General features: G+C 37.4%; 1 protein-coding gene across 1 annotated transcript in view; it reads left to right on the top strand.

The window, feature by feature from the left end:
• LOC308333367 (vacuolar protein-sorting-associated protein 25) overlaps positions 1–24,624 on the top strand; it is a 208,638-nt gene extending 184,014 nt beyond the window's left edge. Inside the window, exon 7 of the transcript XR_013965793.1 lies at positions 24,610–24,624. The gene's annotated coding sequence lies outside the window, so the exon portion shown is untranslated. The remainder of the gene's footprint in view (positions 1–24,609) is intronic.
• The last annotated feature ends 2,896 nt before the right edge of the window (positions 24,625–27,520 follow it).

Here is a 27,520-nt window from a genome sequence, read left to right as displayed (position 1 = left end):
AAATGATGAAAAACGGCGCGCTATAGTATGCCGTACGATATGGGCTATAGCCCATGGTCCAAAATGATGAGAAACGAGGCTAACTTTTTTTTTCAAAATTTCAAAAAACATGGGCTATAACCCATCGTTTTTGTCATTTCGTCATTTTTTTCAAATCTTCAAAAATGATGAAAAACCGCGCGCTATAGTATGCCGTACGATATGGGCTATAGCCCATGGTCCAAAATGATGAGAAACGAGGCTAACTTTTTTTTTCAAAATTTCAAAAAACATGGGCTATAACCCATCGTTTTTGTCATTTCGTCATTTTTTTCAAATCTTCAAAAATGATGAAAAACGGCGCGCTATAGTATGCCGTACGATATGGGCTATAGCCCATGGTCCAAAATGATGAGAAACGAGGCTAACTTTTTTTTTCAAAATTTCAAAAAACATGGGCTATAACCCATCGTTTTTGTCATTTCGTCATTTTTTTCAAATCTTCAAAAATGATGAAAAACGGCGCGCTATAGTATGCCGTACGATATGGGCTATAGCCCATGGTCCAAAATGATGAGAAACGAGGCTAACTTTTTTTTTCAAAATTTCAAAAAACATGGGCTATAACCTTTCGTTTTTGTCATTTCGTCATTTTTTTCAAATCTTTAAAAATGATGAAAAACGGCGCGCTATAGTATGCCGTACGATATGGGCTATAGCCCATGGTCCAAAATGATGAGAAACGAGGCTAACTTTTTTTTTCAAAATTTCAAAAAACATGGGCTATAACCCATCGTTTTTGTCATTTCGTCATTTTTTTCAAATCTTCAAAAATGATGAAAAACCGCGCGCTATAGTATGCCGTACGATATGGGCTATAGCCCATGGTCCAAAATGATGAGAAACGAGGCTAACTTTTTTTTTCAAAATTTCAAAAAACATGGGCTATAACCCATCGTTTTTGTCATTTCGTCATTTTTTTCAAATCTTCAAAAATGATGAAAAACGGCGCGCTATAGTATGCCGTACGATATGGGCTATAGCCCATGGTCCAAAATGATGAGAAACGAGGCTAAGTTTTTTTTTCAAAATTTCAAAAAACATGGGCTATAACCTTTCGTTTTTGTCATTTCGTCATTTTTTTCAAATCTTCAAAAATGATGAAAAACGGCGCGCTATAGTATGCCGTACGATATGGGCTATAGCCCATGGTCCAAAATGATGAGAAACGAGGCTAACTTTTTTTTTTTTTTTTTCAAAAAACATGGGCTATAACCTTTCGTTTTTGTCATTTCGTCATTTTTTTCAAATCTTCAAAAATGATGAAAAACGGCGCGCTATAGTATGCCGTACGATATGGGCTATAGCCCATGGTCCAAAATGATGAGAAACGAGGCTAACTTTTTTTTTCAAAATTTCAAAAAACATGGGCTATAACCCATCATTTTTGTCATTTCGTCATTTTTTTCAAATCTTTAAAAATGATGAAAAACGTCGCGCTATAGTATGCCGTACGATATGGGCTATAGCCCATGGTCCAAAATGATGAGAAACGAGGCTAACTTTTTTTTTCAAAATTTCAAAAAACATGGGCTATAACCTTTCGTTTTTGTCATTTCGTCATTTTTTTCAAATCTTCAAAAATGATGAAAAACGGCGCGCTATAGTATGCCGTACGATATGGGCTATAGCCCATGGTCCAAAATGATGAGAAACGAGGCTAACTTTTTTTTTCAAAATTTCAAAAAACATGGGCTATAACCTTTCGTTTTTGTCATTTCGTCATTTTTTTCAAATCTTCAAAAATGATGAAAAACGGCGCGCTATAGTATGCCGTACGATATGGGCTATAGCCCATGGTCCAAAATGATGAGAAACGAGGCTAACTTTTTTTTTCAAAATTTCAAAAAACATGGGCTATAACCTTTCGTTTTTGTCATTTTGTCATTTTTTTCAAATCTTTAAAAATGATGAAAAACGGCGCGCTATAGTATGCCGTACGATATGGGCTATAGCCCATGGTCCAAAATGATGAGAAACGAGGCTAACTTTTTTTTTCAAAATTTCAAAAAACATGGGCTATAACCCATCGTTTTTGTCATTTCGTCATTTTTTTCAAATCTTCAAAAATGATGAAAAACCGCGCGCTATAGTATGCCGTACGATCTGGGCTATAGCCCATGGTCCAAAATGATGAGAAACGAGGCTAACTTTTTTTTTTCAAAATTTCAAAAAACATGGGCTATAACCCATCGTTTTTGTCATTTCGTCATTTTTTTCAAATCTTCAAAAATGATGAAAAACGGCGCGCTATAGTATGCCGTACGATATGGGCTATAGCCCATGGTCCAAAATGATGAGAAACGAGGCTAAGTTTTTTTTTCAAAATTTCAAAAAACATGGGCTATAACCTTTCGTTTTTGTCATTTCGTCATTTTTTTCAAATCTTCAAAAATGATGAAAAACGGCGCGCTATAGTATGCCGTACGATATGGGCTATAGCCCATGGTCCAAAATGATGAGAAACGAGGCTAACTTTTTTTTTTTTAATTTCAAAAAACATGGGCTATAACCTTTCGTTTTTGTCATTTCGTCATTTTTTTCAAATCTTCAAAAATGATGAAAAACGGCGCGCTATAGTATGCCGTACGATATGGGCTATAGCCCATGGTCCAAAATGATGAGAAACGAGGCTAACTTATTTTTTCAAAATTTCAAAAAACATGGGCTATAACCTTTCGTTTTTGTCATTTCGTAATTTTTTCAAATCTTTAAAAATGATGAAAAACGGCGCGCTATAGAATGCCGTACGATATGGGCTATAGCCCATGGTCCAAAATGATGAGAAACGAGGCTAACTTTTTTTTTCAAAATTTCAAAAAACATGGGCTTTAACCTTTCGTTTTTGTCATTTCGTCATTTTTTTCAAATCTTCAAAAATGATGAAAAACGGCGCGCTATAGTATGCCGTACGATATGGGCTATAGCCCATGGTCCAAAATGATGAGAAACGAGGCTAACTTTTTTTTTCAAAATTTCAAAAAACATGGGCTATAACCTTTAGTTTTTGTCATTTTGTCATTTTTTTCAAATCTTCAAAAATGATGAAAAACGGCGTACGATATGGGCTATAGCCCATGGTCCAAAATGATGAGAAACGAGGCTAACTTATTTTTTCAAAATTTCAAAAAACATGGGCTATAACCTTTCGTTTTTGTCATTTCGTCATTTTTTTCAAATCTTCAAAAATGATGAAAAACGGCGCGCTATAGTATGCCGTACGATATGGGCTATAGCCCATGGTCCAAAATGATGAGAAACGAGGCTAACTTTTTTTTTCAAAATTTCAAAAAACATGGGCTATAACCTTTCGTTTTTGTCATTTCGTAAATTTTTTTCAAATCTTTAAAAATGACGAAAAACGGCGCGCTATAGAATGCCGTACGATATGGGCTATAGCCCATGGTCCAAAATGATGAGAAACGAGGCTAACTTTTTTTTTCAAAATTTCAAAAAACATGGGATATAACCTTTCGTTTTTGTCATTTTGTCATTTTTTTCAAATCTTCAAAAATGATGAAAAACGGCGCGCTATAGTATGCCGTACGATATGGGCTATAGCCCATGGTCCAAAATGATGAGAAACGAGGCTAACTTTTTTTTTTCAAAATTTCAAAAAACATGGGCTATAACCTTTCGTTTTTGTCATTTCGTCATTTTTTTCAAATCTTCAAAAATGATGAAAAACGGCGCGCTATAGTATGCCGTACGATATGGGCTATAGCCCATGGTCCAAAATGATGAGAAACGAGGCTAACTTTTTTTTTCAAAATTTCAAAAAACATGGGCTATAACCTTTCGTTTTTGTCATTTCGTCATTTTTTTCAAATCTTCAAAAATGATGAAAAACGGCGCGCTATAGTATGCCGCACGATATGGGCTATAGCCCATGGTCCAAAATAATGAGAAACGAGGCTAACATTTTTTTCCAAAATTTCAAAAAACATGGGCTATAACCTTTCGTTTTTGTCATTTCGTCATTTTTTTCAAATCTTCAAAAATGATGAAAAACGGCGCGCTATAGTATGCCGTACGATATGGGCTATAGCCCATGGTCCAAAATGATGAGAAACGAGGCTAACTTTTTTTTTCAAAATTTCAAAAAACATGGGCTATAACCTTTCGTTTTTGTCATTTCGTAATTTTTTTCAAATCTTTAAAAATGATGAAAAACGGCGCGCTATAGAATGCCGTACGATATGGGCTATAGCCCATGGTCCAAAATGATGAGAAACGAGGCTAACTTTTTTTTTCAAAATTTCAAAAAACATGGGCTATAACCTTTCGTTTTTGTCATTTTGTCATTTTTTTCAAATCTTCAAAAATGATGAAAAACGGCGCGCTATAGTATGCCGTACGATATGGGCTTTAGCCCATGGTCCAAAATGATGAGAAACGAGGCTAACTTTTTTTTTCAAAATTTCAAAAAACATGGGCTATAACCTTTCGTTTTTGTCATTTTGTCATTTTTTTCAAATCTTCAAAAATGATGAAAAACGGCACGCTATAGTATGCCGTACGATATGGGCTATAGCCCATGGTCCAAAATGATGAGAAACGAGGCTAACTTTTTTTTTCAAAATTTCAAAAAACATGGGCTATAACCTTTCGTTTTTGTCATTTCGTCATTTTTTTCAAATCTTCAAAAATGATGAAAAACGGCGCGCTATAGTATGCCGTACGATATGGGCTATAGCCCATGGTCCAAAATGATGAGAAACGAGGCTAACTTTTTTTTTCAAAATTTCAAAAAACATGGGCTATAACCTTTCGTTTTTGTCATTTCGTCATTTTTTTCAAATCTTCAAAAATGATGAAAAACGGCGCGCTATAGTATGCCGTACGATATGGGCTATAGCCCATGGTCCAAAATGATGAGAAACGAGGCTAACTTTTTATTTCAAAATTTCAAAAAACATGGGCTATAACCTTTCGTTTTTGTCATTTCGTCATTTTTTTCAAATCTTCAAAAATGATGAAAAACGGCACGCTATAGTATGCCGTACGATATGGGCTATAGCCCATGGTCCAAAATGATGAGAAACGAGGCTAACTTTTTTTTTCAAAATTTCAAAAAACATGGGCTATAACCTTTCGTTTTTGTCATTTCGTCATTTTTTTCAAATCTTCAAAAATGATGAAAAACGGCGCGCTATAGTATGCCGTACGATATGGGCTATAGCCCATGGTCCAAAATGATGAGAAACGAGGCTAACTTTTTTTTTCAAAATTTCAAAAAACATGGGCTATAACCTTTCGTTTTTGTCATTTCGTCATTTTTTTTAAATCTTCAAAAATGATGAAAAACGGCGCGCTATAGTATGCCGTACGATATGGGCTATAGCCCATGGTCCAAAATGATGAGAAACGAGGCTAACTTTTTTTTTCAAAATTTCAAAAAACATGGGCTATAACCTTTCGTTTTGTCATTTTGTCATTTTTTTCAAATCTTCAAAAATGATGAAAAACAGCGCGCTATAGTATGCCGTACGATATGGGCTATAGCCCATGGTCCAAAATGATGAGAAACGAGGCTAACTTTTTTTTCAAAATTTCAAAAAACATGGGCTATAACCCATCGTTTTTGTCATTTCGTCATTTTTTTCAAATCTTTAAAAATGATGAGAAACGGCGCGCTATAGTATGCCGTACGATATGGGCTATAGCCCATGGTCCAAAATGATGAGAAACGAGGCTAACTTTTTTTTTCAAAATTTCAAAAAACATGGGCTATAACCTTTCGTTTTTGTCATTTCGTCATTTTTTTCAAATCTTCAAAAATGATGAAAAACGGCGCGCTATAGTATGCCGTACGATATGGGCTATAGCCCATGGTCCAAAATGATGAGAAACGAGGCTAACTTTTTTTTTTCAAAATTTCAAAAAACATGGGCTATAACCTTTCGTTTTTGTCATTTCGTAATTTTTTCAAATCTTTAAAAATGATGAAAAACGGCGCGCTATAGAATGCCGTACGATATGGGCTATAGCCCATGGTCCAAAATGATGAGAAACGAGGCTAACTTTTTTTTTCAAAATTTCAAAAAACATGGGCTATAACCTTTCGTTTTTGTCATTTTGTCATTTTTTTCAAATCTTCAAAAATGATGAAAAACGGCGCGCTATAGTATGCCGTACGATATGGGCTATAGCCCATGGTCCAAAATGATGAGAAACGAGGCTAACTTTTTTTTTCAAAATTTCAAAAAACATGGGCTATAACCTTTCGTTTTTGTCATTTTGTCATTTTTTTCAAATCTTCAAAAATGATGAAAAACGGCGCGCTATAGTATGCCGTACGATATGGGCTATAGCCCATGGTCCAAAATGATGAGAAACGAGGCTAACTTTTTTTTCAAAATTTCAAAAAACATGGGCTATAACCCATCGTTTTTGTCATTTCGTAATTTTTTTCAAATCTTTAAAAATGATGAAAAACGGCGCGCTATAGTATGCCGTACGATATGGGCTATAGCCCATGGTCCAAAATGATGAGAAACGAGGCTAACTTTTTTTTTCAAAATTTCAAAAAACATGGGCTATAACCTTTCGTTTTTGTCATTTCGTCATTTTTTTCAAATCTTCAAAAATGATGAAAAACGGCGCGCTATAGTATGCCGTACGATATGGGCTATAGCCCATGGTCCAAAATGATGAGAAACGAGGCTAACTTTTTTTTTCTAAATTTCAAAAAACATGGGCTATAACCTTTCGTTTTTGTCATTTTGTCATTTTTTTCAAATCTTCAAAAATGATGAAAAACGGCGCGCTATAGTATGCCGTACGATATGGGCTATAGCCCATGGTCCAAAATGATGAGAAACGAGGCTAACTTTTTTTTTCAAAATTTCAAAAAACATGGGCTATAACCCATCGTTTTTGTCATTTCGTCATTTTTTTCAAATCTTCAAAAATGATGAAAAACGGCGCGCTATAGTATGCCGTACGATATGGGCTATAGCCCATGGTCCAAAATGATGAGAAACGAGGCTAACTTTTTTTTTCAAAATTTCAAAAAACATGGGCTATAACCTTTCGTTTTTGTCATTTCGTCATTTTTTTCAAATCTTCAAAAATGATGAAAAACGGCGCGCTATAGTATGCCGTACGATATGGGCTATAGCCCATGGTCCAAAATGATGAGAAACGAGGCTAACTTTTTTTTTCAAAATTTCAAAAAACATGGGCTATAACCCATCGTTTTTGTCATTTCGTCATTTTTTTCAAATCTTCAAAAATGATGAAAAACGGCGCGCTATAGTATGCCGTACGATATGGGCTATAGCCCATGGTCCAAAATGATGAGAAACGAGGCTAACTTTTTTTTTCAAAATTTCAAAAAACATGGGCTATAACCCATCGTTTTTGTCATTTCGTCATTTTTTTCAAATCTTTAAAAATGATGAAAAACGTCGCGCTATAGTATGCCGTACGATATGGGCTATAGCCCATGGTCCAAAATGATGAGAAACGAGGCTAACTTTTTTTTTCAAAATTTCAAAAAACATGGGCTATAACCTTTCGTTTTTGTCATTTCGTCATTTTTTTCAAATCTTCAAAAATGATGAAAAACGGCGCGCTATAGTATGCCGTACGATATGGGCTATAGCCCATGGTCCAAAATGATGAGAAACGAGGCTAACTTTTTTTTTCAAAATTTCAAAAAACATGGGCTATAACCTTTCGTTTTTGTCATTTCGTCATTTTTTTCAAATCTTCAAAAATGATGAAAAACGGCGCGCTATAGTATGCCGTACGATATGGGCTATAGCCCATGGTCCAAAATGATGAGAAACGAGGCTAACTTTTTTTTTCAAAATTTCAAAAAACATGGGCTATAACCTTTCGTTTTTGTCATTTCGTCATTTTTTTCAAATCTTTAAAAATGATGAAAAACGGCGCGCTATAGTATGCCGTACGATATGGGCTATAGCCCATGGTCCAAAATGATGAGAAACGAGGCTAACTTTTTTTTTCAAAATTTCAAAAAACATGGGCTATAACCTTTCGTTTTTGTCATTTTGTCATTTTTTTTAAATCTTCAAAAATGATGAAAAACGGCGCGCTATAGTATGCCGTACGATATGGGCTATAGCCCATGGTCCAAAATGATGGGAAACGAGGCTAACTTTTTTTTTCAAAATTTCAAAAAACATGGGCTATAACCCATCGTTTTTGTCATTTCGTCATTTTTTTCAAATCTTCAAAAATGATGAAAAACGGCGCGCTATAGTATGCCGTACGATATGGACTATAGCCCATGGTCCAAAATGATGAGAAACGAGGCTAACTTTTTTTTTCAAAATTTCAAAAAACATGGGCTATAACCCATCGTTTTTGTCATTTCGTCATTTTTTTCAAATCTTCAAAAATGATGAAAAACGGCGCGCTATAGTATGCCGTACGATATGGGCTATAGCCCATGGTCCAAAATGATGAGAAACGAGGCTACGTTTTTTTTTCAAAATTTCAAAAAACATGGGCTATAACCTTTCGTTTTTGTCATTTCGTCATTTTTTTCAAATCTTCAAAAATGATGAAAAACGGCGCGCTATAGTATGCAGTACGATATGGGCTATAGCCCATGGTCCAAAATGATGAGAAACGAGGCTAACTTTTTTTTTCAAAATTTCAAAAAACATGGGCTATAACCCATCGTTTTTGTCATTTCGTCATTTTTTTCAAATCTTCAAAAATGATGAAAAACGGCGCGCTATAGTATGCCGTACGATATGGGCTATAGCCCATGGTCCAAAATGATGAGAAACGAGGCTAACTTTCTTTTCAAAATTTCAAAAAACATGGGCTATAACCCATCGTTTTTGTCATTTCGTCATTTTTTTCAAATCTTTAAAAATGATGAAAAACGTCGCGCTATAGTATGCCGTACGATATGGGCTATAGCCCATGGTCCAAAATGATGAGAAACGAGGCTAACTTTTTTTTTCAAAATTTCAAAAAACATGGGCTATAACCTTTCGTTTTTGTCATTTCGTCATTTTTTTCAAATCTTCAAAAATGATGAAAAACGGCGCGCTATAGTATGCCGTACGATATGGGCTATAGCCCATGGTCCAAAATGATGAGAAACGAGGCTAACTTTTTTTTTCAAAATTTCAAAAAACATGGGCTATAACCTTTCGTTTTTGTCATTTCGTCATTTTTTTCAAATCTTCAAAAATGATGAAAAACGGCGCGCTATAGTATGCCGTACGATATGGGCTATAGCCCATGGTCCAAAATGATGAGAAACGAGGCTAACTTTTTTTTTCAAAATTTCAAAAAACATGGGCTATAACCTTTCGTTTTTGTCATTTCGTCATTTTTTTCAAATCTTTAAAAATGATGAAAAACGGCGCGCTATAGTATGCCGTACGATATGGGCTATAGCCCATGGTCCAAAATGATGAGAAACGAGGCTAACTTTTTTTTTCAAAATTTCAAAAAACATGGGCTATAACCTTTCGTTTTTGTCATTTTGTCATTTTTTTTAAATCTTCAAAAATGATGAAAAACGGCGCGCTATAGTATGCCGTACGATATGGGCTATAGCCCATGGTCCAAAATGATGGGAAACGAGGCTAACTTTTTTTTTCAAAATTTCAAAAAACATGGGCTATAACCCATCGTTTTTGTCATTTCGTCATTTTTTTCAAATCTTCAAAAATGATGAAAAACGGCGCGCTATAGTATGCCGTACGATATGGACTATAGCCCATGGTCCAAAATGATGAGAAACGAGGCTAACTTTTTTTTTCAAAATTTCAAAAAACATGGGCTATAACCCATCGTTTTTGTCATTTCGTCATTTTTTTCAAATCTTCAAAAATGATGAAAAACGGCGCGCTATAGTATGCCGTACGATATGGGTTATAGCCCATGGTCCAAAATGATGAGAAACGAGGCTACGTTTTTTTTTCAAAATTTCAAAAAACATGGGCTATAACCTTTCGTTTTTGTCATTTCGTCATTTTTTTCAAATCTTCAAAAATGATGAAAAACGGCGCGCTATAGTATGCCGTACGATATGGGCTATAGCCCATGGTCCAAAATGATGAGAAACGAGGCTAACTTTTTTTTTCAAAATTTCAAAAAACATGGGCTATAACCCATCGTTTTTGTCATTTCGTCATTTTTTTCAAATCTTCAAAAATGATGAAAAACGGCGCGCTATAGTATGCCGTACGATATGGGCTATAGCCCATGGTCCAAAATGATGAGAAACGAGGCTAACTTTTTTTTTCAAAATTTCAAAAAACATGGGCTATAACCCATCGTTTTTGTCATTTCGTCATTTTTTTCAAATCTTTAAAAATGATGAAAAACGTCGCGCTATAGTATGCCGTACGATATGGGCTATAGCCCATGGTCCAAAATGATGAGAAACGAGGCTAAGTTTTTTTTTCAAAATTTCAAAAAACATGGGCTATAACCTTTCGTTGTTGTCATTTCGTCATTTTTTTCAAATCTTCAAAAATGATGAAAAACGGCGCGCTATAGTATGCCGTACGATATGGGCTATAGCCCATGGTCCAAAATGATGAGAAACGAGGCTAAATTTTTTTTTCAAAATTTCAAAAAACATGGGCTATAACCTTTCGTTTTTGTCATTTCGTCATTTTTTTCAAATCTTCAAAAATGATGAAAAACGGCGCGCTATAGTATGCCGTACGATATGGGCTATAGCCCATGGTCCAAAATGATGAGAAACGAGGCTAACTTTTTTTTTCAAAATTTCAAAAAACATGGGCTATAACCTTTCGTTTTTGTCATTTCGTCATTTTTTTCAAATCTTTAAAAATGATGAAAAACGGCGCGCTATAGTATGCCGTACGATATGGGCTATAGCCCATGGTCCAAAATGATGAGAAACGAGGCTAACTTTTTTTTTCAAAATTTCAAAAAACATGGGCTATAACCTTTCGTTTTTGTCATTTTGTCATTTTTTTCAAATCTTCAAAAATGATGAAAAACGGCGCGCTATAGTATGCCGTACGATATGGGCTATAGCCCATGGTCCAAAATGATGAGAAACGAGGCTAACTTTTTTTTTCAAAATTTCAAAAAACATGGGCTATAACCCATCGTTTTTGTCATTTCGTCATTTTTTTCAAATCTTTAAAAATGATGAAAAACGTCGCGCTATAGTATGCCGTACGATATGGGCTATAGCCCATGGTCCAAAATGATGAGAAACGAGGCTAACTTTTTTTTTCAAAATTTCAAAAAACATGGGCTATAACCTTTCGTTTTTTTCATTTCGTCATTTTTTTCAAATCTTCAAAAATGATGAAAAACGGCGCGCAATAGTATGCCGTACGATATGGGCTATAGCCCATGGTCCAAAATGATGAGAAACGAGGCTAACCTTTTTTTTCAAAATTTCAAAAAACATGGGCTATAACCTTTCGTTTTTGTCATTTCGTCATTTTTTTCAAATCTTCAAAAATGATGAAAAACGGCGCGCTATAGTATGCCGTACGATATGGGCTATAGCCCATGGTCCAAAATGATGAGAAACGAGGCTAACTTTTTTTTTCAAAATTTCAAAAAACATGGGCTATAACCTTTCGTTTTTGTCATTTCGTCATTTTTTTCAAATCTTTAAAAATGATGAAAAACGGCGCGCTATAGTATGCCGTACGATATGGGCTATAGCCCATGGTCCAAAATGATGAGAAACGAGGCTAACTTTTTTTTTCAAAATTTCAAAAAACATGGGCTATAACCTTTCGTTTTTGTCATTTTGTCATTTTTTTCAAATCTTCAAAAATGATGAAAAACGGCGCGCTATAGTATGCCGTACGATATGGGCTATAGCCCATGGTCCAAAATGATGAGAAACGAGGCTAACTTTTTTTTTCAAAATTTCAAAAAACATGGGCTATAACCCATCGTTTTTGTCATTTCGTCATTTTTTTCAAATCTTCAAAAATGATGAAAAACGGCGCGCTATAGTATGCCGTACGATATGGGCTATAGCCCATGGTCCAAAAAGATGAGAAACGAGGCTAAGTTTTTTTTTCAAAATTTCAAAAAACATGGGCTATAACCTTTCGTTTTTGTCATTTCGTCATTTTTTTCAAATCTTCAAAAATGATGAAAAACGGCGCGCTATAGTATGCCGTACGATATGGGCTATAGCCCATGGTCCAAAATGATGAGAAACGAGGCTAACTTTTTTTTTCAAAATTTCAAAAAACATGGGCTATAACCCATCGTTTTTGTCAAATTGCGGAATTGCGCAAATTGCGCAAATTGCGGAAATGGTAATTGCAGAAATTGTGGAAATGGAAATTGCGGAAATTGCGGTTCTTTTTTTTCATTTTTTTCAAATCTTCAAAAATGATGAAAAACGGCGCGCTATAGTATGCCGTACGATATGGGCTTTAACCCATCGTTTTTTTCATTTTTGTCAAATCATCAAAAATGATGAAAAACGGCGCGCTATAGTATGCCGTACGATATGGGCTATAGCCCATCGTCTTTTTTTCAAACCCTCAAAAATTATGAAAAACGGCGTGCTATATACTATGTTGTTTTTCATGATTGGAGGATTTCAAAACACTATATCCTCCGAAATAGTGAAACATTGCCACACCAAGAGTCCATTCAGGCTTGGTCCCTTAATAAATAGACTTGGTAACCTATAGGGAGTACACACACAGTAAAGACCTCAGGAAGAGCAGCTGCTGTAACTCACACGCTAATGGGGATCTAATAAATAAATCAAAAAATAACCTGGGGGTTATCATCTATGAAAATGCAACACAATGAGCAGAATATAAAAAATAAATCATGTAAATACAACAAATTGAGCAGAGCACTGCAGGGTGTTGAACCCTGTTCTGGTAAACCAGGAAGTACCACACCAGTGCTTTGAGTTTGTTTTGTTGTAATTTACAGGTCCATCCTACCAGACAGTGGCCTTGTGGTTAGAGTGTCCGCCCTGAAACTGGGAGGTTGGGGTTCGATCCCCGGCCGGGTCATACCAAAGACTGTAAAAATGGGACCCAATGCCTCACTGCTTGGCACTCCGCATCAAAGGGTTGGATTGGGGGGTCAAATCTACTAATCAAATGATTCCCGAGCGTGGCACGGCTGCAGCTCACCGCTCCGTAAATTTGTAAAAATGTAATATACTTCAAATAATATAACTTTATTATTTCGGGTTGGAGCGTCAGGGAGACGCGTGGCTATTTCATGGAACAATATGAACAATTAGAGCGAGCGGGCGTGCGTGAGAGGCCTGGTGCGTGCGCTTCGGACGTATACGGATAATATTTAACCTGTCATGAATTCTGTGTAACTGATCGTCAACGAGCCCATATTGCATATAGATAAACTATTTATCTCAGACGTATTCATGTGTTGGGAGTCAGTGGTTTACATTGCATGCTACATGGTTGAAACGTATCAATTTTTATCTTTAAAGGAGGATCATTTACTACCCCGTGACTTTTAGTAACTGTTATAGAAATATCGGACCGTTACAACGTCACCATCGAAAACCAATTACACTCTGGCATTGGGTCCTTTAATCCAACATCTTTATTACGTCATCATTGAGAGCTAGTTATACCAGTTATACCCTGTCGTCATATGCTGGGACGGTGCATACGGATCCAATATGCTGTGACGGTGCATACCGTATGCGGCGAATATCGTCCTTGGCGACACTAGTACTTGCCGCGCTCTGCTTGCGCAAGTAATAATTATGGACTCACATGTGCCACACTGTGGCTGATCTGCCACACTACACCCATTGACACCTTTAAATTAAGTGTGAATCGTGGTACCACTAAAAGGTGTGTGGTGCCACAGAGGCACCACGGAGGTCCTCTCAAGTGGTATCACTGCCATTCTCAACTGCTCACCACTGTACTTTGCATGGCTTCCGCTGCAATAGGTGTGTGAATGTGTGTGTGTGTATGGGTGAATGCAATGGACAATCTATGTAAAGCGCCTTGGATAAAGGCGCTATATAAATGCACCATTTACCAATTATTCATTTAAGTATAGACAGGTTCATGGCTCGATCTGGGTCACTTTACTCAGACAAGCCATGTTATGAGTGAGAAGGTGCAATAAAAGGAACTCGAAAGATGAAGTAATCGTCACGATTTAACTCTAGATTATATTAAATTACTGAAAGTGCCTTGATGCTATATGAACAAGCTTTCTGAAGGCAAAGGGCTCTATAATCAAGATTTCGCCTTCAGGCTCAACACGATAATTGAAATCAAAATTCCATTTTGAGCCACATACTGTATAGCGACATTTGAAATGGTCCCCGTCCGTCCCTTCACCTTTTGACCGAATTAGCAGTAATTGTGCTGGTTCTGGGGATTATATTATTTAACAGAAAAGTATTTTGAACACCTGAAAGACGAGACTAAGATAAGAGATTCTCATTAAAATCTGCCTCACCACCAGACCGCCGCAGCCAAAGCATTACCAGAAATAAGAGCCTTTCATAATCCCGTTGCGAATAATTGAATGAGGACGGAGGTGAATGAGGTGGTGTCTTCAGTGACACTTTTGAGAAGATGGGGGAAAACTGATAAACTGCAATACCAGACCGATTTAACTTCATGAACTTTGAATTTGAGGGTGTGCACACAATCTGTCCGTAGTATACAGCTTAACACCATGTAGGGCTGGTCGACTCGATATGCCTTCAAATCAATATCACGATTTCTTTTAAAGAAAATATTTAAAATAGCAGTTCTAAAAAGGTAAAAAAAATAATCACAATGACCATGTGACACATTGTGAGGTTTAAAAAAAGCAGGTGGCTTGCAGTTCCTGGCTGTTGCTGGGCTAAGGTAGATAGGCCTATACATACAGTGAAGAAAGTAGTCCACACACAGGCTTTGCTCCAGTAGTGTTTAATTGTATTTAAAACACCATTAGTAAATACACGACGACCTTCATCAGGATCCTGATGACCTACTGGAGCAAAGCCTGTGTGCGGACTACTTTCTTCACTACATTGTGAGGTTGTTTATTGGCTATTCTCCATTGGAAAACGAAGTACTGTATATTACAGGGCTTAATTCAGACTAATCGATTAAGCCGATTATAAAAAGATCCAAAGGGTGGGGCCGGTCCTTTAACCCAAATCTGCATTCATTCACTGTAAGCATATATACAGTATTGTGGCTATGTTAATACATGTATACAGTACATAATTAACCACTGTAAAACATGTCTCTTTGTGCCAAAATATTCTCACATTTAAAGGTAGAGTAAAAGCTAATACTAATGACATCAGCAGCTCTTATGAACGCAAAGCTCCCTTTCACTAACTTGCAAAGTTGTGTCTTATTTGCTGCTGCCAGACTGATAACTGGAACGACAAAACGAGATAATATCACCCCAGCATTGGAAAAACTACACTGATTGCCTGTTGAATTCCGCATTCAATTCAAATCACTCTATGTATTTAAATCCCTAAACGGCATTGCCCCTTTCTACATTTCTGAACTAATAACAGCTCCCCCTATACCACCATGCAGGACACTCAGATCCTCCACTGTCAAACTCATTACAGTCCCCCCCCCTTCAAATCTGAAAACAAAAGGTGATCAGGCTTTCTCTGTAGCTGAACCTACACTTTGGAATAGTCTTCCACTCCACATAAAGGCTATAGCCCCACCCTGGAGATAACCTGAAAACACACCTTTTTAATACAGTGTGAAGTTTAGTGTTTGTTGTTCATTGTTTGTTTGTTTTGGCCTGTTTTTTTTCTTCGATTGTATTACATGTTTTTTTATTGCACTGTGATGGACTACGGTCTACCTATTCTGGAAAGCACTCATGTGCTATATAAATAAAATTGACTTGACTTATTTAAATTGAGCAAAAGCCCAGCTGTCTTAAAATGAATAAATAAAGAATACATGATTAATTTTGTCAGTACTATACTAGTCAATCAAGTGCCAGATATTTGTCAATGGCTGTCAAACAATGAAGACTTTGCTCACAAAATGATTAATCTATATTCTACAAGATTGTGGAAAGCTGTCTAAGAATGTACACATTAAAACCCTCGTTTAGTGTTCGTTTATTTAAATTAATACTGCAGAATTTTATGGTCATGTGGAAATAGATTATAGCCAACATAAGGTTTTGCCATATTATACAAAAACATAAATTTAAAGGGAATATAAGGAGGCAAGTTAAATTTACTTTCTTTAAAATAGAATTCCCCAATACCTCAATATCATTATAATTGAGTGTGTACTCAAATGTTAATTCATTTTGTTTGAGAAGGTGAAACAATCCAAACGGCAACATGATTTGTCCTCAACCTGTACAGGCTGTACAGTACTTCATTGTGGAGCTTGTGGATCTACTATTTCCGCTACTTTTGCGCATACAAGGTTGTCATACAACGTAGTATAAAATAGGACATTAATTTACTGTAGCATCCTTACACACACTTGCAAAGAAATGACCCCGTTTGTTTTCCACCCTGGATTAGCTCTAGTCTACTGTATGCTGCGTTGTCTGAAGGAAGCCAAACCAAAATAAGTTCTACTCTTATACAGTAGCCTACCTGCCCTGTACACAGGATGTAACATTAACCCATTTAGGCCAGACATCGAAATTTAAAAAAATGTCTTTTTAAAATTCTGAAAAACCTCATGTTTCTGTATCAGTGGTGCTCAATATTTCATGTCAAGGACCCCAAAAATGATATGTAATTGGCCACCGAAAATATAAAACAACATATATCTGAAAATATGTTGTTCCTGGAACCTCTCAGAAGCAAAGATTTGAGTTAAAACATTCGCTCTGAAAGATATATTCAAAAGATTTTAGCCACATTTTCAAGAATTTTCAAAAATAGCAGACCTACAAGCTCATAGCGCGGCACTCGTTGCCGCGCTATGAGCTTGATTCAATTTGAAGCTATGATTCACAGCTTTCATAAGACATGAAAAAGCAAAAAGAATCCAATGGCAGTCAGTCAAATTTGGTCACATATCTTTTCGTGAAAACCAACGGTTCAGCCAGAACTGGCATTTTTGGTGGAAGGAGAAGAGAAAAATAAGGGACCAAGAGTCCATTTGGTCTTGGTCCCTAAATGGACTTGTAACCCAACTGTAGAGAGTACAAACACAGTAAAGAACCTGGGGGTTATCATCTATGCAAAGGAAACACAATGAGCAGAAAATGAACCATGTAAATACAACAAATTGAGGGCACCGCAGGGAGTTGAACCCCATTCTGGTAAACCAGTAGTACCACACCAGTGCCTTAGTTGGTTTTGTTGTAATTTACATGTCCAAAAGCAATCATTCATAACAATTTGATTCATAACAGACTATAAATGATAGCCATGATTATGTCTTTATACAATTGAAATCGAGAAGAAGAAGACTCACTCCACAAATACCTTAAAGAAAACTCCTGACATAAACTAAGAAAATCTTTATTTTTCCATGCTCATAAAGTGCTCCAAAGTGCTAAAAGTGAAAGTGCAGCAGAAAACCTTTGGGTCATAGGCCCATCGTCAATGCCTCGCCTACTGACCGGCATGAATGAAGTTTTAGCTGCAAATGGCAGCATAAATAAATCACATCAATACACACCACATAATGTGATGTGAACTGACGCGATTACGCTTCACTCGCACATTATAAAAGACATACATCACATCAATCCACATCACATACCTAACCCTACCCTAACCCTAACCCTAAATTCATTATGTGATGTGGGGATGACGTGATGAAGCCTTACTCACCAATGTGAAATGATACGAGACATAAACACACATCACATACCGGGCATGTGATGTGGGCTTACTTGATGAAGCTTTACTCACAAATTAGATCTGATAATATAGCACCAATATAGCACCTTATGACCTAGAGGTTTGCTGCTGGACTTTCACTTAAAGCACTTGGAGCTCTTTATGAACATGAACAAAACAAAAAGATTCTTGGTCTCCGCCCAAGCAGTTGGCCGTAGGTTTTCGTGGTGCAAGATTTTCTAGCCAGTTGTCCCTCGTTTCCTACATTTTTATTTTAAAATTTATATTTAGTGTTTTCAAAATAATTGCCTACATTTAAAAAAATATTACAATTTATGCCATTTGTGGACGTTTGACATAAATTATACGAGGTGCAAATTATGCAATGGCAGCAGCATTCTTTGGACCCCAGTATTTGTCAGCAATACAGCAACACTATGAACATGAGAACACAACAACACTACGAATGACATTAGAACACAACAGCAATGAACAAAATTCGTATGGCGTGCGACGACACCGACGAGCTATCCGCAATTACTGTGAAAATAAATCACCAAAAAAAATCACATAAATGCACATCACATACAGGGTGTGTTCATATCTGATGTGAACTGACGTGATGGCGCTTTACCGGCAAATGACGCAAATGACGTGAAACGACATACAGCTCCAATCAATGATTAGAAACTGTACGCGAGACACGACCCGACACACGCACCACATACACTAGTGAAGAACTAGCGATAGATAGGAAAGAAAGAAAGACATTACTTTAAAATATGACGCAAAATACGATTAAAAACTCTGAGACCAGAAAAACCAATAACTTTATTAAAGCAAAGAATAGAAGAGGAGATGAAAGGTCGGGTAGAAACCGTGCATGTCCAAAACAGTTACTGGACAAAAAAACCTGTGATACGATTATATTTATTATTAATATAATAATCTGTGTTCCAATGTTTAGTCACAAGCTCTTGTTTATACTTAAATGGTTCGATACATACAAAAATAGGTTATCTTCAATAATGGATGATCTTTGCATCCTGAGCTTGTAGATGAGCCATTTGCTACTTTAGTGTGTGACACTGTAGCATGACCAAGTAAGGAAATTAATTTACAAAACTATGGAGATACAAGGTTTCTGCCCGACAGCCAAAGATAATAAACTACGCTCACTTACCTTCACTATCAGCACTAAACAAAACACACTAACGAAGGAAGAAAAACTGCCATAATTTTCCTCCTGTTAGTGTGGACAGATCTACAGCATAGAAGGCTGTAAACAGTGTTAAGCAGGCTACATGCTACCGGACATAAGTCACATACCGTCACATCACATTTGTACACAGTCCACAAGTGAAGAACTAGGGCGATAGATAGGCAAGGAGAAAGAAATAAAAGTGTTCTTTTTTTCCTGAGACAACCAAAACAAATAACTTTATTAAAAGCAAAGAAGAGAAAGGAGACACTAGAACAGAACATACATATGTGATGTGACGTGAAAGCTTTACCCGTAAATTATGTTAAACGATAAATAAATCACATGCCTACACAAACATCACATAGCGGCATGTGATGTAGAGTGGCATTATACACAAATGATGTGAAACGATACACGGTGCGAATGACAACCTACGGTAGCCTACGGTAGCATGTAGCCCACTTACACAAGCAGCAGGAATCAAAAGGTTCATTACCAACCTCCACTGCTAACAGCACCCAGCAGCGGCAACAGCATAGAGTTTGTACCTTCAATACAGACGTCGCCTTGTCAGCTTCACGTTCTGAAATGACAGGGAAAATAGGAAACATTAGTTGTCGGCCTACAGGATGACATTTTGGAAGTCATAACAGTCACTGACAGGGCTGTGTCACAATTTTTTTTACTGCATTAACAACAGTCACTGACAGGGCTACATGTGTCACCAATATTTTACTTTAATCACAAAAGTGTGATTAAAGCAGCTATAAGCAATAATGTCAATTATAATGATTTTTATTTCATTCAGACAGCCAGCAATGAGTAAAACACTACCACAAATTATTTAGTCTCTGTGACACATCTAGGGGCCATAATTTGCAGTCAAAGATCTTCCTAGAAGCTTTGTCATTGGTCGAAGAAAAATAAAACCCGGTCGAAATGACTAACCAATCAGGAAGTAGACAAGCAAATTGACCAATGACAAATCTAGGAAAATCTTTGAATGCAAATTGTGGCTCCTAGATGTGTCGGAGACAAAATTGTGTTTTAGTTTTACCCATTGCCGTCTGAATACCAAAAAATAAAATTACATTTGACATGTTGCTTATAGCAGCTTTAACGATTCAACCCATTAAAGGGAGACTTCACCCCTTTTGCAAACAGAGCTTATTTCAATTATGTTTGGGAGACAAGAAACACTTTCCTGGGTTTTTTATGTGGGCAATAGTTGTCTTTACAAAAGTGTCCATGGGCTCCATGAAATGTCATGGACACTGGGCTCACTTCCTTCCTGGACTACATGTTGTCTCAGTAAGACAGCCCTCACCCTATCCACAAGGATCAGTGCACCAAAGCATTATGGGAATTGTAGTCTGGGTAGGAAGTGTCCATGACATCATGGACACTTTGAAATACTAAAGACACATTAAAAACCTCAGTAAAGTGTTTATCTCCCAAAAATAATTAAAATAAGATTTGACACAGCCCTAGTTTCTACTACAGCCACATGCAATCCCGGTACGTACCATGGGGGGGGGCTTCCGTCGCTCGGTTGAAGATAGCCGGTATTAATAGAGCCGCGAAGGTTGTATGGCACAATACGTCCCGATCGTCACCGTTCGCCTCGTAATCTCAGGAAGAGCGTTCGTTGACACCGTTAGAAGTTTCAGCTCAACCGAGTAGACACTCTATTACCAATACCAGCCATCTCCTGATGACCCCATCCAAGGTCACACATGACACCAAGGTCACATGATTAACCTGTAAGACACATAAAAAAAAAAAAACATTAGACTCTTTATCCAGATTTCATACATTGTAAAATTAATATAATAAAGGGATATTTCACTTTATCCTCTACTGAGGCCTTTTGAAAATAACAGATCTAAAAGCTCACAATGTGTCACATCACAATGCATTGTGAGCTTGTAGATCAGCCAAATGGCCAAAATATGGCTGTAGTGGTAAATGAACAATGTAGGCTAGTACGTTTGGTAATAATACAAATCTACAAAGTAACTAGTAGTTAAACATTTCCAAATATTTCTACACTACACTTGAGTAAAGGTATAATGATTTAATTTCCACCACTGTTGGGAACCATGGTTTGTTTGTTTGCGATTGTTCCTTCTCTAAGGCCTCGATCATCAATGCTTTTCACATGGTTTGAGCAAACATTTGTTTGATGGCTGTCCCCCTCCCCCTCCCCTCCAGCAAACAAATGTTTGGTCAAACCGTGTGACTTCCATTGGAAAAGCATTGAGGCGGCCATTAAAAACAGACGAGACAAATGTTTCACACAAACGTATGTTCTGTGCTCTGCCTGTGTTTGATGGCCACTTCAATGCTTTGCCAATTGGAGGCACATGGTTTGACCAAACATTTGTGTTTCATGGAGGGGAGGGGGACAGAACACTACTATCAAACACAAATGTTTGGTCAAACCATGTGCCTCCCATTGGAAATGCATTGGGGCGGCCATTAAACACAGACAAGACAAATGGTTTTTTTTGTGAGATAGAGGCCCAATGCCTCATTCACACAACACATGTTCTGTGCTCTGCATGTGTTTGATGGCCACCTCAATGCCTTTCCAATGGGAGGCACATGGTTTGACCAAACATTTGTGTTTGATGGAGGGGGGCAAAGAAACACAAGTGTTTGGACAAACCATGTGCCTCCCATTGGAAAAGCATTTTGGCCATCAAACACAGGCAGGGCAAAAGAACATGTGTTGTTTGTATGAAAAAGGACAAACATTCCTGACATTGTTGTCCATTTAGTGTCACAATAAACAGTCCAATAAATCCTCTGTCTATACAACAGTGTTCAATCGTCTAATGTTTATACAACAGTGTTCAAGGATAAAACCATGTTTCTCAAACAAACGCTCCTTACCTTAGAACAAACAGCATGGCTCCCTGCAGACAGCATGCAGCCTGGCTCAGTGGCTCCCAAACCAAACTGCATGCTGGGAAACAACATGGCCGCTCCAATTTAAATCCAAAGCCACGCCCACTGGATCCGGTCACCTGTTCAACTAGTCCGTCCGTCATTGGTCCGTTGGTCAGAGTGATAAGTGATTGGGTCATCCACTGTTGATCATCACAGCTGTGTGCACCACACACACACACACACACTGGTAGTCTATTAATAGTTGTGGAGAGGGATGTAGATGATGTAGAGATATAAGTAATTTAATTAACATTATCCTATGGAATATGCAATGAAATGTTGGTATAGCGAAGAGGGATAAGGTAACTGATATACTTCCAGTAATAAAACAATCTAATGGCCCATAATAGCCTTATATGTAACCTGGCAAATAGGGCACAGGACACAGACATATATTGGGGTTCTTTATTTCCCAAGAAGTTGGTGTTGGTGTATCTTATTTGTGTAAAGAATGCCACCGTTTAGCAAATATGGCATGCAAGCCTGTAACAAAAAATAAACCTAAACTAAATACGGTAGTGGCTCTATCACAAACAGTGTGAACTGTGAGGAAGGGCCAACTCACACACGGAGCAAACACTGGTCCCCCAAGCTTCACCCCTTTCCAAGACAGTACAAAGACACAGAAACTCAACCAAGTTGAGTTACTAGTAGTTACCAGTTCAGCTTTCACCTCTTGTTTACAATCATGAAGATCTTCTCAAAGAAACCCCACAAACACAGGTGACAGGTTGCTTCTTATTATTCAAGACGTTTTTAAGTGTAACCCTTGACCCCCAGAACATGGCACTCCTAAAGTGACAGTGCCACCTGGTGGATTTACATAGAACTACAGGCATATATGCCACTGGGCTACATATAGATCAATCTGTAGCAGCTGGACAGGGCCGGCTGATCCAAGATACAATATGACAGAAGATATTTACATACTCAATAAAACAATCATACTGTATGTCCGTATATCTAGTGATAGATGAAAAATAACCCAAAAATTGTGAAGATGTGTCGCAATTCTTGGAATATAATTATATTCTTTCAGAGCGAACGTTTTCAACTCAAATCTTTTCAGATGGGGGTTGGCGGATCCCTGGTACAACATAATGTTCAGATGTTCAGTCCTATAGCCGGTTCAACATGTTCAAATGGGGGTCTAGTCCTACATACTTACACCTAGAAACTCGGATCCATTCAAACCTATTTAGGTTCATCTTACGGTGGACATGTTTGCCTGAAAATGAATCTTTGAAATGTTTCATAGTTTTAGAAATATAGTGAAATTTAGAATGGGGATCAATGGCGGATTTTGGCAAGTCAAGAAAATCACTTTCACCTAGAAACTCCATTCACACTTTTTATAACCAGAGGAGGTACAATTACAAAGCCAAATGACCTCCATGGTGGTACGAGAAATGTTCCCGAAAATGAAAAAGGTGGGGGTGAGGGGGGACACCGATTTTATCCCAAACATAACAGATTGTCGATTCAAGAGCTGGGTTAAGGGTGTAACAAATTACCACACTTTTGTACACAAGGGGGCACTCAAGATCTTTGAATCTGTACAGAAGGAATATGGCTTAAAAAAAAGTGACTTCTTTAGATTTGTTTTACTCTAGGAGCTGCTAAAATATGATTTTTTGTGGCCAGATGTAATTTCCTGGGGTCTACGTCTAGTAGTAGGACTATAGTAAATCATAATAAATAAATCTCGAATGCCCCAGCCCCCTGTCAAAACAAATCACGAAAATGGCTAAAAGAAAAGAAAGCAGTAAATTATTAAAGAATATATTAATAATAAATAACACTCATCTTTTACTTTCTCTAATAACAACCTAAAACATGAACCTTGGTTTCAAAACACATAAAGTTGTCCTTTAATTAAGTACAGTACTTTCAGTTCATGTGCATGCGACCAGGCTACATAAGAGAACACAGTAAGTTCCTATTGATTCTGATGGCCAACTACATACTACAAATTGTAAACCCAAACAGACTGCACAGAAGTTTGAACTTCACTTTAATAACACACTGAATGCATTCATAAATACTCAAAACGTTTGATACATGATGGGTATGTTGTTTTTCAAAAGAGCCATCAATTCACTGTAGAGGTTTTGCAAAGCCACTCAGGTGGCAGATATAGGAGATTCATTTGTACAAATAAAACAAATTAACAAAGATATTCAGGCCTGTACAACTTTGTGGTGGAATCAGGGAGTTCCCAAAGTCAAACAAATGTCATTTCAGTTTAATTCTGGTCAGTTGAATACTGCTCATAGCCATACTGTAAAAGTCTTATCAGACGAGTGTTCAAGTACATTAACTTGGAATGCAAGTTATAATCAGAAAATGGAAGCAAGTCAGCTCACTCAACAGTGAGCTCATAATTATAATGGTTAAGAGCAAAGATTATTTAACTGTACTCTACACAGTAAACTGTCTCCAAGACAAATTTCTCCTTAGGGGGAGACAAATAAAGATAACCTTGAACCTTGTGGTGATACACCGTCACCGTATACCGTACTGTCTCCTAAACACTGGGTTGGGACCCATTTGTGGGTCGTACGTGGACCCATTTTCTGGGTCACGGGTTAATATTCCTTTTTTCGCTTAATACAAATTATTTTTTTAATTACAATTTCAAAAGATTGTCAAAAATGCCAAAGGAAAAAAAATCAAAAATGTTTCATCAATAAAAAAAAGAAAATCAATAAATAAAATCAAAGAAATTCCATGAATGTAAAAGAAAAAAAAAACATTTAAGAAGTGAAAATAGCACATTATGGTGAGCTTGTTTATTTTCACTGCTTTGGGTCCAAGGGAGACAACAAATTCCTCTTTTGGGTCTCGTGTTAAAACGGTTGTGGAACCTTCTACAGCCCTACAGCAAAGAGATCAGATCCCAGAGCAGCGTAAACGTCACAGCAGGTCCCTGCTTGAGGGTTATATGTGCGATTCCATCGGAGGACAGATAAGAAATGTGACACTGGGCTGTAAATGAGAAGCAGTACGCTGCCGAAAGGCACTCAGATTGTTCCGTGGCATACAGTCTTAACAGAATTACACCCCCAAATGTAATTTAGGAACAGAACCATTTTTTATCTGGCATTTTGGAAGGAATTTCCCATGGGTGGGACTATAAGACGGGACAGACTGAGACAAGATGGACGTCAGACAGACAGACAGACAAAGCAAACGAGTTAAGAATGTTGGAGAAGTACCACACAGACAGACCTTTACAGTGAATCATAAAGAAGAGGTTAAAAAAATACAATTAAACACTATCCAAATGTGGTTAATATTTGAGCTTTACAGTTGAAAGAGGAAGACAAAGCCAGAAGGTAAATATCAGAGGATGGACTTTCACCCCCAAACCCTCCCTAAACAACACATACTGTGCAGTTACATTCAAAACAGGGAGCGCACTTTGTGCTGACATAGTCCATACAGATGAATGCATGAACCCCCCCCCCGCAAATCACTTCAACAACTGGCTAGGACTCTAGCCAGAGTAGGGATTAGGGCTGGGCGATATGGACAAAATCAAATATCATACCTTGATATAAATATTGTGACGGTAATATTACGACGATATACATTTTCTACACTTTTTTAAATGTCAAAAGTAGCAACACCACTAGTTGTAGTCAGTAGATCAGTATTTTTTGCTAATTTTGACAACTTGATAAAATAGTGTAAAGTATAAAATAAGGCTTAGGTGATTCATCCATATCACGAACGATACGCAAAATCCCAGACGTCATATATTGATCAATATAATATTGTCCAGCCCTAGTAGAAAATATTTGGCTACAGATAGCAGACACAAAATACCATATGGCAGAGAATATATTGCAGGCAGAGTACAAGTACAAGCCCTCTGCTTACATATCAACATATATTACTATCATTTGTGTTTAATGTCCTCAAAGCCACTCAATGTCCTTCATGTCCTCAAAACCACTCAATGTGTTTAATGTCCTCAAAACCACTCAATGTCCTTCATGTCCTCAAAACCACTCAATGTGTTTAATGTCCTCAAAGCCACTCAATGTCCTTCATTTCCTCAAAACCACTCAATGTGTTTAATGTCCTCAAAACCACTCAATGTGTTTAATGTCCTCAAAACCACTCAATGTCCTTCATGTCCTCAAAACCACTCAATGTCCTTCATGTCCTCAAAACCACTCAATGTCCTTCATGTCCTCAAAACCACTCAATGTCCATGTCCTCAAAACCACTCAATGTGTTTAATGTCCTCAAAGACACTCAATGTCCTTCATGTCCTCAAAACCACTCAATGTCCTTCATGTCCTCAAAACCACTCAATGTCCTTCATGTCCTCAAAACCACTCAATGTCCTTCATGTTTTCAAAACCACTCAATGTGTCTAATGTCCTCAAAACCACTCAATGGGCTGTATTTTGCGTGTCTTAAGTACCAGGTCTTATTACCTAACTTGAGTAAACTAAAGACCTGGAGGCGTGATCAATGCCATTTGGGTATTCTGAGTGGCCAAAGAGCATTGATCACGCCTCCAGGTCTTTAGTTTACTCAAGTTAGAGAATAAGACCTGGTACTTAAGACACGCAAAATACAGCCCAATGTGTCTAATGTCCTCAAAACCACTCAATGTGTTTAATGTCCTCAAAACCACTCAATGTGTTTAATGTCCTCAAAACCACTCAATGTCCTTCATGTCCTCAAAACCACTCAATGTGTTTAATGTCCTCAAAGCCACTCAATGTCCTTCATGTCCTCAACACCACTCAATGTGTTTAATGTCCTCAAAACCACTCAATGTCCTTCATGTCCCCAAAACCACTCAATGTCCCCAAAGTCACTCATACGACAAGCTTCAAACTGAGCTGATGGATTGCAGTTTCTTTTTTTTCCTACAGACTGCTGCGTTTTTCCACCAGTTTAAAAAAAAAACTTTTCCAGGAATTCAGGAAGTAACAGTTAACAACAAATAGTGAGGAAAAACAACAACGGACAATTTTAAAGGCATCTTAATTGTATGAACGCGAAAACCCGTCCTGAGTAATCCATTTTGCGCTATGCGCTGGGTGTGTGTGTGTGTGTGTGTGCGTGCGCTGGGTGTGTGTGTGCACTGGGTACGCATGGCGAGCAGGCTTGTCTTAACCTATTTAGAACCGACATCGAAATAAATAAAAACTCTTCTAAATCCCCCCCGGAAGCAAATATTTGAGTTAAAAACGAGTATATTTAAAGATTTGCGCCACTTTGTCATGATTAAAAAAAATAAATAGCAGATCTACAAGCTCATGGCACGGCCACACGTGCTATGAGCTTGTAGATCTGATATTTTTTCAATAGCTAAAGTAGAACATAATGCTTAAAACACCAAAAGGGGTTCCCGCCCAGAATGGGATAACATCGCTAGAACATTGCCTTGTTGTTTAATCTTTTGAACCGCTCCGGTTGCTATGCACCGTTGCTAGGTTGCTAGGTACCGTTGCTAGGTTGCTAGGTACCGTTGCTAGGTTGCTATGCACCGTTGCTATGCACCGTTGCTAGGTTGCTAGGTACCGTTG

The sequence above is a fragment of the Protomyctophum bolini genome (genome assembly GCF_963924005.1).
Source record: "Protomyctophum bolini genome assembly, chromosome: 18".
In the NCBI taxonomy this organism is placed as follows: Eukaryota; Metazoa; Chordata; class Actinopteri; order Myctophiformes; family Myctophidae; genus Protomyctophum; species Protomyctophum bolini.
The sequence above is the reverse complement of the archived record's forward strand: the minus strand, read 5'-3'. Positions and strand labels throughout refer to the sequence as shown.